General features: G+C 39.0%; 1 protein-coding gene across 2 annotated transcripts in view; it reads right to left on the reverse strand.

Annotated features, from left to right (window-relative positions):
• GCNT1 (glucosaminyl (N-acetyl) transferase 1) overlaps window positions 1-11,509 on the reverse strand; it is a 39,587-nt gene extending 28,078 nt beyond the window's left edge. For both annotated transcript variants that reach the window (XM_043975433.1, XM_043975432.1), the window contains exon 1: window positions 11,235-11,509. The gene's annotated coding sequence lies outside the window, so the exon portion shown is untranslated. The remainder of the gene's footprint in view (window positions 1-11,234) is intronic.
• Between the last annotated feature and the right edge of the window lie 461 nt (window positions 11,510-11,970).

Genomic DNA, 11,970 nt, shown 5'->3' on the forward strand with positions numbered 1-11,970 from the left:
GACTAAGTTATTCAAAATTACAATTAGGGAACAAAACACACATGTAATGTATTTTAAATACCAAATTTATAGCTGATAAAACAAAACAAAATAGAAAACAGCTAGCTTTACATTGTTTGAAATAATAGGAAATGTCCATAAATTGGGACTTGAGTTCAGAAATCTGGCTCTATCATTAACTCATCTGTGACTTCAAACAAGTTACTCAAACTCCCTGGACCTCATTACCTCATTTATAAAGATGAAGGAACTGGATTAGGTCAGTTTTCCCCAATTTCTCTGTGTTATAGAAGCCCTCTCTGTTCCTTAGCTGAAGATTACAACAGGGATGGAGAAAGGTTGAGAATGGAAGGGTTTAGGCAGTATGCTAGTGAAGAGCAACTGAACTTGGAGTCCAAAGACCTGAATCCAAGTTCTGTTTCTGACCCCAAATACTTATGCTACGCCAAGTTAAACCACCTTTTCAGGCTATCATGTAAAAAATAGAAATAACAATATTTATCATACCTATTTGACAAATTTGTGAGGAAAGTGCTTTGTAAATCTTAAAGCATTAAGTAATTGTTATATTTTTATTATCAACAATGTGCATGTATATTGAAAGTCTTATAATCAGACCAGCAGATTTAAAGGGAATATTGACAGGCACATCTCTTTCGCAATGTGTTGAAAGTAGATTGTGCAAGTAGTTGCTGACACTGAGGTCATAAGATTGAGAACTCAAAGGGAACTTAGATATTTCATACCCAAATAGATGGTATTATTGCCACAAAAACAGCAGTCAAGAGACCCATCATAAGACAACTTGTATACTGATTCTCACATGTCTATAAAATGTTTATGAGAATCATCTACACATTAAAGTTACCCTTGATGAAAATATCAGATGGGGAAAGGCAGTGTTTGAGAAATTATGTACTATTTCAGAGTACATCCTTGCTAACACAACTGATTGAAATCCACATAGAAAACTGTTAGTATCCAATTTGTGGGCTAAGGTAGGTTCCACAGAGTTAAAGCAAGAGGTCTGTTAATACATATACCTACCAATCATTATCATTTTTATCTTTCATTCAAAGTACCTAAAACTTAAATACCTGATACATTTTACCAAAATATGTTTTTGAAAGTGAACTATCTACCTATCAGACTTATGAACAAGAAAATAATTTATGAATAAGAGATACAGTGCATCATGAGATGTAAAATGCATAATTTTAATTACATTAAATTAAAAAGGGTTTGTACAAATAAAACCAATATAACCAAAATTTGAAGGAAAGCAGAATATTTTGGAAAACATTCTATAGACAGACTCTTGGATAAAGGTCCCATATTTTAAATATATAGAGAACTTTGTCAAATTTATAAGCATGTCACTCCCCAATTGATAAATGGTCAAAGGACATGAATAGATAATTTTTAGGTGAAGAAATCAAAGCTGTCTACAGTCATATGGGAAAATGCCCTAAATTTATTGATTAGAGATGCAAATTAAAATAAACTTGAGATATCTCACACCTATCAGATAGAAGGGGAAAATGACAAATTTTTGAGAGGATGTGTAAAAATTGGGACACTAACACACTGCTGGTGGAACTGTGAACTGATCCAACCATTTTCAGAACATTCTGGAATTATGCCCCCAAAGTTATTAAATTGACTATACCCTTTGACCCAGCAATACCACTATTAGCTCTGTTGCCTGAGGTGATCAGGGAAAAAGGAAAAGAACCTATATGTCTTAAAATGTTTAGAGTAGCTAGCTCTCTTTGTGGTGGCAAAGAACTGGAAATTGAGGGGATATCCATCAATTGGGGAATAGCTAAACAAGTCATGGTATATGATTGTGATGAAATACTGTGCTGTAAGAAATGATGAGCAGGGGGCAGCTAGGTGGCACAGTGGATAAAGCACCAGCTCTGGATTCAACAGGACCTGAGTTCAAATCTGGACTCAGACACTTGACACTTGCTAGCTGTGTGACCCTGGGCAAGTCACTTAACCCTCATTGCCCCACCAAAAAAAGGAAAAGAAAAAGAAATGATGAGCAGGTTGATTTTAGAAAAACATGGAAAGACTTGCATAAAATAATGAAAAATGATATGAGCAAAACCAAGAGAATATTGTATATAATAATTGCAATATTATTTGAAAAATAACTGTAAATGACTAAGCTATTCTGAATATTATAAATACTCAAATCAACTACAAAGGGCCTATGAAGGAAGATGCTATTCACCTCCAGAGAAATAGCTGATAAATAGAAGTATGCACAATATGGTTATATATGTGCTTATAAATATAAATATATTAATATATCTATATATTTATCTATCTATCTATAAATATATATAAATCTATTTATCTATCTATCTCTGTGTCAAATGGGGGTCTCTAATTTAGGGTAGAGAGAGGAGGAAGAGAGTTTAAAACTTTAAATAAAAAATAATAAATTAATAAATAAAATAAAATAAATTAAAATAATTTTGAGTGGTAATAGGGTCACACAACTAGTAAGCATCTGAGGCCAGATTTTAACTCAGGTCTTCTTGACTCTAGGGCCAGTGCTATATCCTTTGCACCACCTAGTTGCCCCATAAAATTTTTTAAAAGAAAAAAGAGAAAGTGAATTATCTAAATATTGAAAGAAGTTATATATTAAACAGGATTTAAGGCTGACACTTTCATTACTTTGAGCAGGCTTTCACTCTCTGAAAGACAAAGTTGCATGATCCCTTTCATTATCTGACTCAGTATAATAAAATAAAATACATACGTATCATTTTGTATTCCTGGAACATAGCAAGAACTTAATGAAAAATACTTCCATGCCATGATGAATAGAATTCAAATTCATTGAAAAGTGTTACTAAATTCATAGTAGCTTTTTGTCATTTTGTGGTTTCTCAATTAACAAATTCTAAAAAGGATGTGATTCAACAAGATCACAGATTTTTGAGCTGGAAGACCTCAGAGGTAATTTATTTCAATCACTTAACTTTTACATATTAGGAAACTGAGGCACAAGGGTGTTCAAATAACAAATATTGCCTGAGATCACACAAGCAATAAACATGAGAAGCAGAATTTGAATTCAGCCCTCTGACTCCAGAGACAATGCTCTTTCCACTGTATCTCTGCTGTGGCACAATTATTGTGTGTGATAGAGAGGAGGGGAAGGAGACACATAAAATTGATATTAAAATATTTCCTTATACTAGAATAGGCTGAAAACCAGATTTCATAAGCATCTACTATACTTATTCTTTCTTGATTAAAAAAAAGCATTTGAGGGGCAGCTAGGTGGCGCAGTGGATAAAGCACCAGCCCTGGATTCAGGAGTACCTGAGTTCAAATCTGGCCTCAGACACTTAACATTTACTAGCTGTGTGACCTTGGGCAAGTCACTTAACCCCAATTACCTCACCAAAACAAACAAACAAACAAACAAACAAAAAATTTTGACTTTAAAAAAATGCAGCTCTAGAGGTTTTTCTCCAGCAAAGTATGTGTATGTGCTAAAGTCAAACATGATTCTTTGATTGAAGCAAACAAAACAAAACAAATAAACAAACAAACAAAAAACATTGTTCAATGACCCTCTGGTTATCAATGAGGCATATGCAGGGAGAAATATATTCACCAACGTTGTTGATGTTAAGAGTTGTTATGGGGTCCCCTGAACTTGTCTTTTTGAGTTGCCATATTTTCCAGAAACACTTTACCCAGAGCATGCAGGAGAACCTGAATGTGTCAAGGGTGAAGCCCCACCCCTCAAGCTAGATTCCCTGTGTGTCCTTGATGTTGTAATTGCCTGTTGACATTGGCCACAAGGGGGAGGAAGACCAACACAGAGTCCAAACGAAAGAGGAATTTCCTACAAATGGCGATGCCCTCTAAATGCCTCTGGTTTTAGATGATATTGTGCTGATTGCATCCATCCCCAGAATACTGCAAGGTATCCTCAGCTAGATTTAAGACTACTCAAGAGATCTGCCTCATTATTCATAAAGGGAAACCTACATGGATGAGGAATATCTAATGTCTACACTATGACATGAAGCTGGATAGGCAAAACATTGGCTGATGGTATTCCACCAATACACATAACCTGGGAAAATTACAGCAGATAGACAATGAGCTGGGTCCAGAATTGAATAAGAGGAAGAAAATAGGCTACAAGTAGACTGAAGTACACTCAATCTTTTGCATAGCACTTTCAACCATCACTTTCAACTTTGACTGTCACAAAAACCTGTATTTTTACAACTAACATTCTTTGGATGATGGTGTGTGACTTATTAGATCGCTATTCTCTCCAAGGAAACAAAATTGTGGGTGCCACAAAGAGCAGCAGAGAATTATATCACAGGCATATATAGGCTACCACAAATTAATAGTAATAACTTGTAAATAAGAAGTGATAGAAAAGATAATATCCAGAAAAAATGTATGATCATGAAAATACGTTACATGGTTAGATAACAAAAGATCTAGTCAAAACCCAGACTTAACTAGCAATTAGGGGAATGGGAGAAGGTCATGAAACTGTGCTGAATAAGTGTTTCTATGAATCAACCCCTGTCCACAATAAACCTACAAATAATCATTTCCACAAGAAGGAGACCCGGGGAAGAAATCTGCTTGACTTTGTTTCCATGTTTTGAGAAAGACCTTAGAGTACCATTGCAAAGAGAGGCTGGGGAGGAAACAGAGGCTCAGGACTGTTTTTGCTTCTTCTTATCTCTCCAGGGCTTAGCACAGTGCTGGGAACATAAGTCATTAGTACATATTTCCTTACTGATTGATTCTAGGGAGGGACCAGGGTGGGGCCAATGAAGGAAGAACTCACCCCTGGTACAGAAAGACCTCTGGATCCTTTGTCTGATTACAGAGCAGTTGGGGGTGAAGAGTTCAGCACTCTCCAAGAAGGTGTAGCCTGGAAGTGGGGTGCTTTGTTCCTCCACCCCCCCCAAGAGGCACTCAATTCCTTATAAGAAATAAGGGGGGGGGTGCTAGGTAGCACAGTGGATAAAGCACCAGCCCTGGATTTAGGGGTACCTGAGTTCAAATCTGGCCTCAGACACTTGACACTTACTAGCTGTGTGACCCTGGGCAAGTCACTTAACTCCCACTGCCCTGCAAAAAACAAAACAAAACAAAAGAAATAAAGGGAACAGAGGTGGGTAGATATAGTAGTGGTCATGTCCCTCAACCCCAGGATCCTAAAATGTCATTACAAAGTGGGAGAGGAGCTCAATGGAGACTGTTTAATTCTAGTGTATTTCCTCTCTCATTATTTCTAGGTTTATCCTGTATGTAGTTATTTGTATGTTATATCCCCCATTGGACTGTGAGAGCATTGAGAGCAGAGACAGTCTTTTCCTTTTCTTTGTATCCCCAGTGCTTAGCACAGTGTCTGTCTTGTAGTTGGTGCTTAATAAATGTTTAGTGACTGTCAGTGGAGGAAATGAAGGTCTGGGGCTGAAGCAGTTGTACTGTAGATGCAGGGGGCTATGGTATGAGAGAGAGAGCATTGTAAGGCATGGAAGTACTGTCAGAGGGCCAAGATGACAGGTTCTCTTGGCCATACCCCTAGTTGCTCTGGTCTAACAGATCTGGAACAGAAGGTTCCAAAATGTTGGGTCAGTCCTCTATGGAAAACTTATGGGAGGATATGGACAAGAATTACAGAGGATGGAAAACCATGGGGGCATTGCTAGCTATACTCTAACTCCTTCTTCAGATCTCCCTAGAGTACTTTCTCTGTCACCCTTCTCACATTTCATCTTACATCAGACTTGTTTATATATCTGGTAGCATGGTGCTCAATATACAGTATGTACTTAAATCTTTGTTAAATTAAATATTACTGATTTTTACATCTTCCTTATTAGATTTTAAGCTCCCTGAGTGTAAGAAATTTATCTTTTTTTCCATCTTGGCATTTATAGTACCTAACAATGTTTATGGCGGGGGGTGTAACACATATTTGTTAAATTCCAAGGAAGGTTAGTTATTTCCAAAGATAAGATAAAGAGTACAAAAGGCCTTAGAATTCTAGTTCTAATCCATACTAAAAATAATTACATAACAAAAAATATGACAATGAATTTATTGCTCTAGTCCATACTAAAAATAACTATAATCTATCAAAAGATGTGACTATGAGTTTATTGTTCACTGACTAATAGCAGTGACCACCCCTATAAGAGTTTTCTGTGGCCAGTTTTGGGAGTAATATTCAGGCTTGGTCATTATTAAGCTGTGCCACCAATATTTCTTCCTTCTTTCCTTTAAAAGATGATGATGATGATGATGATTTATTGTCACAGGAGAAATGGTTGGTAGGGGGATCCTTGGGTAATTACAATGTCTTGCACACAAATCCAATTAGAATAAAATAATCTTTTATTTAAGCACTAGAGAAAGGAGACCTCTTAGAGGAGTCTTGAGGGGAGATGACACAGAGACAATTCTCTGAGATACCTAAATCCTCAAAGAGGAGAAAGGCAAAAGCTTTTATAAATAGTAGATGGGGATGTTCACCTGAAGGTGGAATGTCCCTTTTGGGGGGTAGGTTGGGAGAAGTCAGGTGAGGGGCGGCTGGAACTCTGTCCCCTTGGCACCACTCAGGCAGCAGCTATCACTTACGGACTTATCTCTCTTGCTTCTCAAGGTGTGTCTGTCCTTGAGTTTAGCTGGCCAGTTCTGATTTTAATCCTAACTCTATAACATTTATCAGTAGAATTCTACTCACTCATTTTTCAGGGGCCAACTAGAGAAGCGGCAAACTGACAACAGGAAGCAGAAATATCTTTAGGTTTTTTGCATTGATAAGAATTGATACATCTTTTTAATTCCTCTCAGTACAGGTCAAATCCCATCATTACCAAAAAAAAAAAAAAAAACCAACCCCAAAAAAACAAACCTGTGTATAAATAATTTTTTAGCTACATAAGGAATCATTTAGTCACAGGTAAGATGTGTAATGCCCAAGTAATGAATAATCAATAGTCTACGCATTCTTTATATGCCAAGACTTCCCAGCTTACCTTCTCACTGTAGGAGCAATAGTGAGAGATATGCTGAGAATCAGAAGTCATTTTCCCACCATCAACATCATCATCATAGTTAACATTTCTCTAGTGAGTTAAACTTTGAAAAGTACTTTACATATGTTAACTCATTTGATCCTTTTTTTTTTTTTAAGTCTAAAGCCTGGATTTCATTGGTTTAGGAAATTCCCTCCCTCCATCAAAGCAGATGTGGAATTGTCCTACAACTTACAGTCCTAGAGAGTTTCCTGCAGGCATTGAGAGGTTGAATCATTTGTCCAGGGTCACACAGCTAATATGCCTGAAGTGGGAACTGAATCCTAGTCTTTCTATTATAAAGTCCTACTTTCTAGTTACCAGGCCAGGCTGTCTCTCTATGATATGTAAAAAAAAATAGAATTAAAAAAAAAATTCTAGCATTCTCATTCTTTTTTTTTTTTTTTAGTGAGGCAATTGGGGTTAAGTGACTTGCCCAGGGTCACACAGCTAGTAAGTGTTAAGTGTCTGAGGCCGGATTTGAACTCAGGTACTCCTGACTCCAGGTCCGGTGCTCTATCTACTGCACCACCTAGCTGCCCCTCACCCTCATTCTTAATAGAATCATTATGAGTTTAGATTACTTCAGCCAAATTATGGGATAAATGGACTTTTGTGAGCTAACCTGCAAACCCACCTATCACTTATCTCACATTCAATGGAAAAAGGTGCTCCAAGTCACAATTTGTCTCTAAGTTCCTCATCGGCTCCCATGGCTTTATAATGATCATCTCCCAGATCTATATACCCATCCCCAGCCTCTCTCCTAAGCTCCAGTTGCCCACCTTCCTATTAGACATTTCAAATTGGACACCCCAGAGACATCTTAAACCCATCACAAACAAAACAGAACCCATTATCTTTTCCCAAAAACAAAGTCCTCTTCTGAAATTTGCTGTTTCAGTCAGGGGCATGGCCTGACCCCAAGCTACCTTTCCATACACCTCACACATTCTTCCCCTTCATATACTCCATGGCCCAGACAAAGTTGCCTTTTTGCGGTAACTCAGGGGTACCATTTGATCTCTTGCCTTTTTGGTTTTGTACTGGTTATTCCCCATGTTATTTCACAAGGTGATCTCATTAGCACCTATGGTTTCAATTATTTTTTCTATGCAGATGACTCCCAGATCTATTCATTCTGCTCTGATCTATATCCAGACCTCCAGTCTCACATCTCCAACTGCCTATTTGATGCATCAAAATGGATGTTCCATAGACATCTTAAACTCAACATGTCCAAAACTGAACTCATATTTACCCTCTCCCCCAACCTCCCTTCTTTTTATCTTTCTATCATGGTGGAGGCACCATCATTCAGTCACCCAGGCTTGCAACCTAGTTGTCTTCCTCGATTCCTCACTCTCACATGTGTAATGATTAAAAATATAAGACATAGTTTCTGGGTAATTTAATCATTTTATTACTATGCCAGCAAGATATTAATAAAATTATGTTCCTTTGGCCAAATCTCTCAGACAAAAGACCTTTAGGGGCAATGGGGTCACAGATTATATGCCCTTTGAGAAGGAGTTCCTGAGGGATGCCTAATCACCTCTGAATGGTCAACTTAATTTGGATGTAGGCTATATAAGATGAAGGCCTGATAGCAGAATATCCCCCAAACCAGGGCTAATTGTTAATCTTCACCCAGACCAAATTTTTATTGCCCTAACAAGAATTTAAAAGGGTCATTCTTTTCAACATTCCTAAACATCTACAGCCATGACCAGGGCCAAGGAAAGTATTTTATTTTATAGGTTTATAGCCCTGGACCAGGATCAAGGAGGATTGATTTTATTTTATTAAGAATGACTTTGGAATGGGAGGAACAAACATGCACCTCTTATCCAATAAATTGCCAAATCTAGGGTGTTTTTTCTATTTTTGTAATATCTCCCATATATACACATCTTCTCTCCTCTGACACTGTCAGTATCCTGATATTGGTCCTTAACACCCTACATCATGACTATTGTAATGGCCTGTTGGTTGGTCTCCATATCTCATGTCTCTCCCTACTCTAGTCCATCCATTCAGCTGTGAGATTGATCTTCCTAAAATATAGTTCTGACCATGTCATGCTCCTATTCAGTAAACTCTAGTGGCTCCCTATTACGTCTAAGTTTAAATATAAAATTCTCTATTTGGCTTTTAAAGCTGTTTATAACCTACCCAGTTCCTACCTTTCTAGTCTTCTACCTTACTACCCTCCAAGTACTCTGAGGCTCTTTGTTCTTTCTCAGACAAAACTGTCTATATTCCCACTTTGTGCGTTTTTACTGACAGTCTCCCATGCCTGAAATTCTCTCTCCTCACTTCTACCTCCTTTCACTGGCTTCTTAGTCTTAGTTAAAATCCTACTTTCTGTAAGAAGTCTTTCCTGATTCCCCCTTAATGCTAGTGGCTTTTCTCTGAGGTTATCATATACATATACATACATGTACATTTTGCAGGGCAAAGAGAGTTAAGTGACTTTCCCAGAGTCACACAGCTACTAAGTGTCTGTCAAGTGTTTGAGGTTGGATTTGAACTCAGGTCCTCCTGAATCCAGGGCTGGTACTTTATCCACTGTGCCACCTAGCTGCCCCAATTTATCCTAAGAAAAAGCATTTTGCTGACTTATTTTAAGATACCATGGACTTTTACCACAAGTTACTCCCAATAGCTTAAGTTGTATTCCCTAACAAGTTGATAAGATCACTCACTTTTTTTTTTGAGGGGCAATGAGGGTTAAGTGACTTGCCCAGGGTCACACAAGTGTCATGCATCTGAGCCCATATTTGAACTCAGGTCCTCCTGAATCCAGGGCTGGTGCTTTATCCACTGCACCACCTAGCTGCCCTACTCACTTTAAAAAAGAAAGAATAGTACATGTGTTGAGCTTTATCCAAACCCTAGCAGGGTGTGTGTAGATTTAAGGTTACAACTTGGCATTTACTCCTTTTGACGTATGATGCCAAACGTTAATTGAGTGTATCAGTATTTCACCTGAGTAACAGTTGGAAAATAAGTAGAGAAACAAACAAGAATACCAGAAGCCAAAATCTGTAAGGGAGACTGTGCCAGAAGGAGGGCAGATGTACTAGCAGAAAGAATACACCTACATTGTAAACAGTTGAGGCAAGGTAGGATCAGATAATTTCCACCTGAACATTTCCAACAACCTGAGATTTCCTTGATGTAGGCGCTTCCTCTGCTGATATAGATCTCATCTTCTAAAACTTTAAATAAGTCTTCAGTGGGAACAAAATCCCAAAATTATGATCCTGCAGCCCTCTCATCTAGCGATGAGACTCTCTGAACTTAGCTACTAAGGTCCGTATAAAGTTTGACTCCAAGCTTTGTCAGCTTGGTAAGACCTGGAAGCCCCTTCGATTTACTAGTACAACAGTACCCAGGGTTACCTGAACTCCACATGAGGCATCAGAGGAGGCATTAATGGAGGGCTTCTAGCCTACCACAAGAGATATTGAGAGGGGGAAGGGACTAACTCAAAACCAACACCTGGTTCCAGGTAAGAGAATACACATTTCATTTTTCTTGCTTTTCTTTCCTCTTTTGCCAGATTTTGAATCCATCGAGTAAGAAGCTGGGTTGGACAAGCTTTTCTATGGGAAAATCCATGTCTTTAAAAGTAACTCCCAAACACACATTTCCATGGTTGGGTGGAGGGGGCGCTTTCTTTGATCAAATTTCAGATTCCAGTTCCTAGCAATGTGCCTGGGGCACGCACAATAGGTGCTTAATACGTGCTTGTTAACTGAAGGGAAGGACAGGGGAAGAAAGTAAGATCAGAAAAAACACACCCATCTCCTAGACAACTTCCATCAACTAAAAAACCCTTTCAAAGTGCTTCTTTAACCATTTCACCTACAAAATAGGTTTTAAACAGAAGACACTAGGAAGCGCACTTAGAAAAGCAGCCTGAAAATGAGTCTCAGCTTGTACTGTTCATCGGACAAAAGGCCAGGCTATTGGGAATATGCTACCCCGGGAGCACCCCGAAAGCCCTGAACCCCAACCCTACCCTCGGCTGCGGCGGCAAAGCTGTGACTTCCACTTCTTTTCAAGAAAGCAAAAACCCACCCCTTCCTCCCATCCCCCCAGGCAGGGATCGGAAGGAAACCCCATTACCTGGGACAAACAAATTGGCTTCATGGGCGCAGGATGCATCCGAACCTCTTTCCAACCGCGCAGCTCCGTAGAACCCACCACCGCGCACACCCTGTGGAAAGGGTGTTTGCTGGTGCTGCAGCCGCTGCTTCTGTTTCTAAAGCTATCCTTTCCCCCTCCCGCTGTGCCTCAAACAGGCAACAACTCCTCCTTCTCCAAGACCCACTAAGCAGAACGGGCAAACTCTGCCAGCACTCCACCTCCTCCTTTTTCTTCTCTTCTTCCTCCTCCTCATCCTTGCCTCTCCCACCTCTGTGGCCAATAAGGAGGGGCTAAGAGCCAGAGGCAAGAGCTAGGATGAGGGCGCCCTCTGGGTATCATTAGAACAAAGATAGCTCTCTCACTCTTCCCTAAACTCTCCTCTCAACCCAGATAGGATATTTCTCAACCGCCCAAGTACATCCGCTGCCTCCCTTAGTCATGGCCTCAGTTCTTCTTCCTCTTTCCTCCTTCCTCGGTTCCCTTTAGCTTTCATCCTCCCATAAGGGCCGCCTCAGTATATAACAGAAATTGGAATATTTTACTTTTTAAAAATACGATTGTTTTCATGTTTCCCCAACCAACTCCAGGTGCAGAAGAAGAAACCAAAGTTCAAACCAATTTTTATTCTCTCCTCTTCTTAGGACAGTGATGGTTAGTGGCAACAGATCAAAGAACAGAATAATCAACGCAGGCAACTAAAAGGAAGCATTTCTAT

The sequence above is a fragment of the Dromiciops gliroides genome, chromosome 1 (genome assembly GCF_019393635.1).
Source record: "Dromiciops gliroides isolate mDroGli1 chromosome 1, mDroGli1.pri, whole genome shotgun sequence".
NCBI lineage: Eukaryota > Metazoa > Chordata > Mammalia > Microbiotheria > Microbiotheriidae > Dromiciops > Dromiciops gliroides.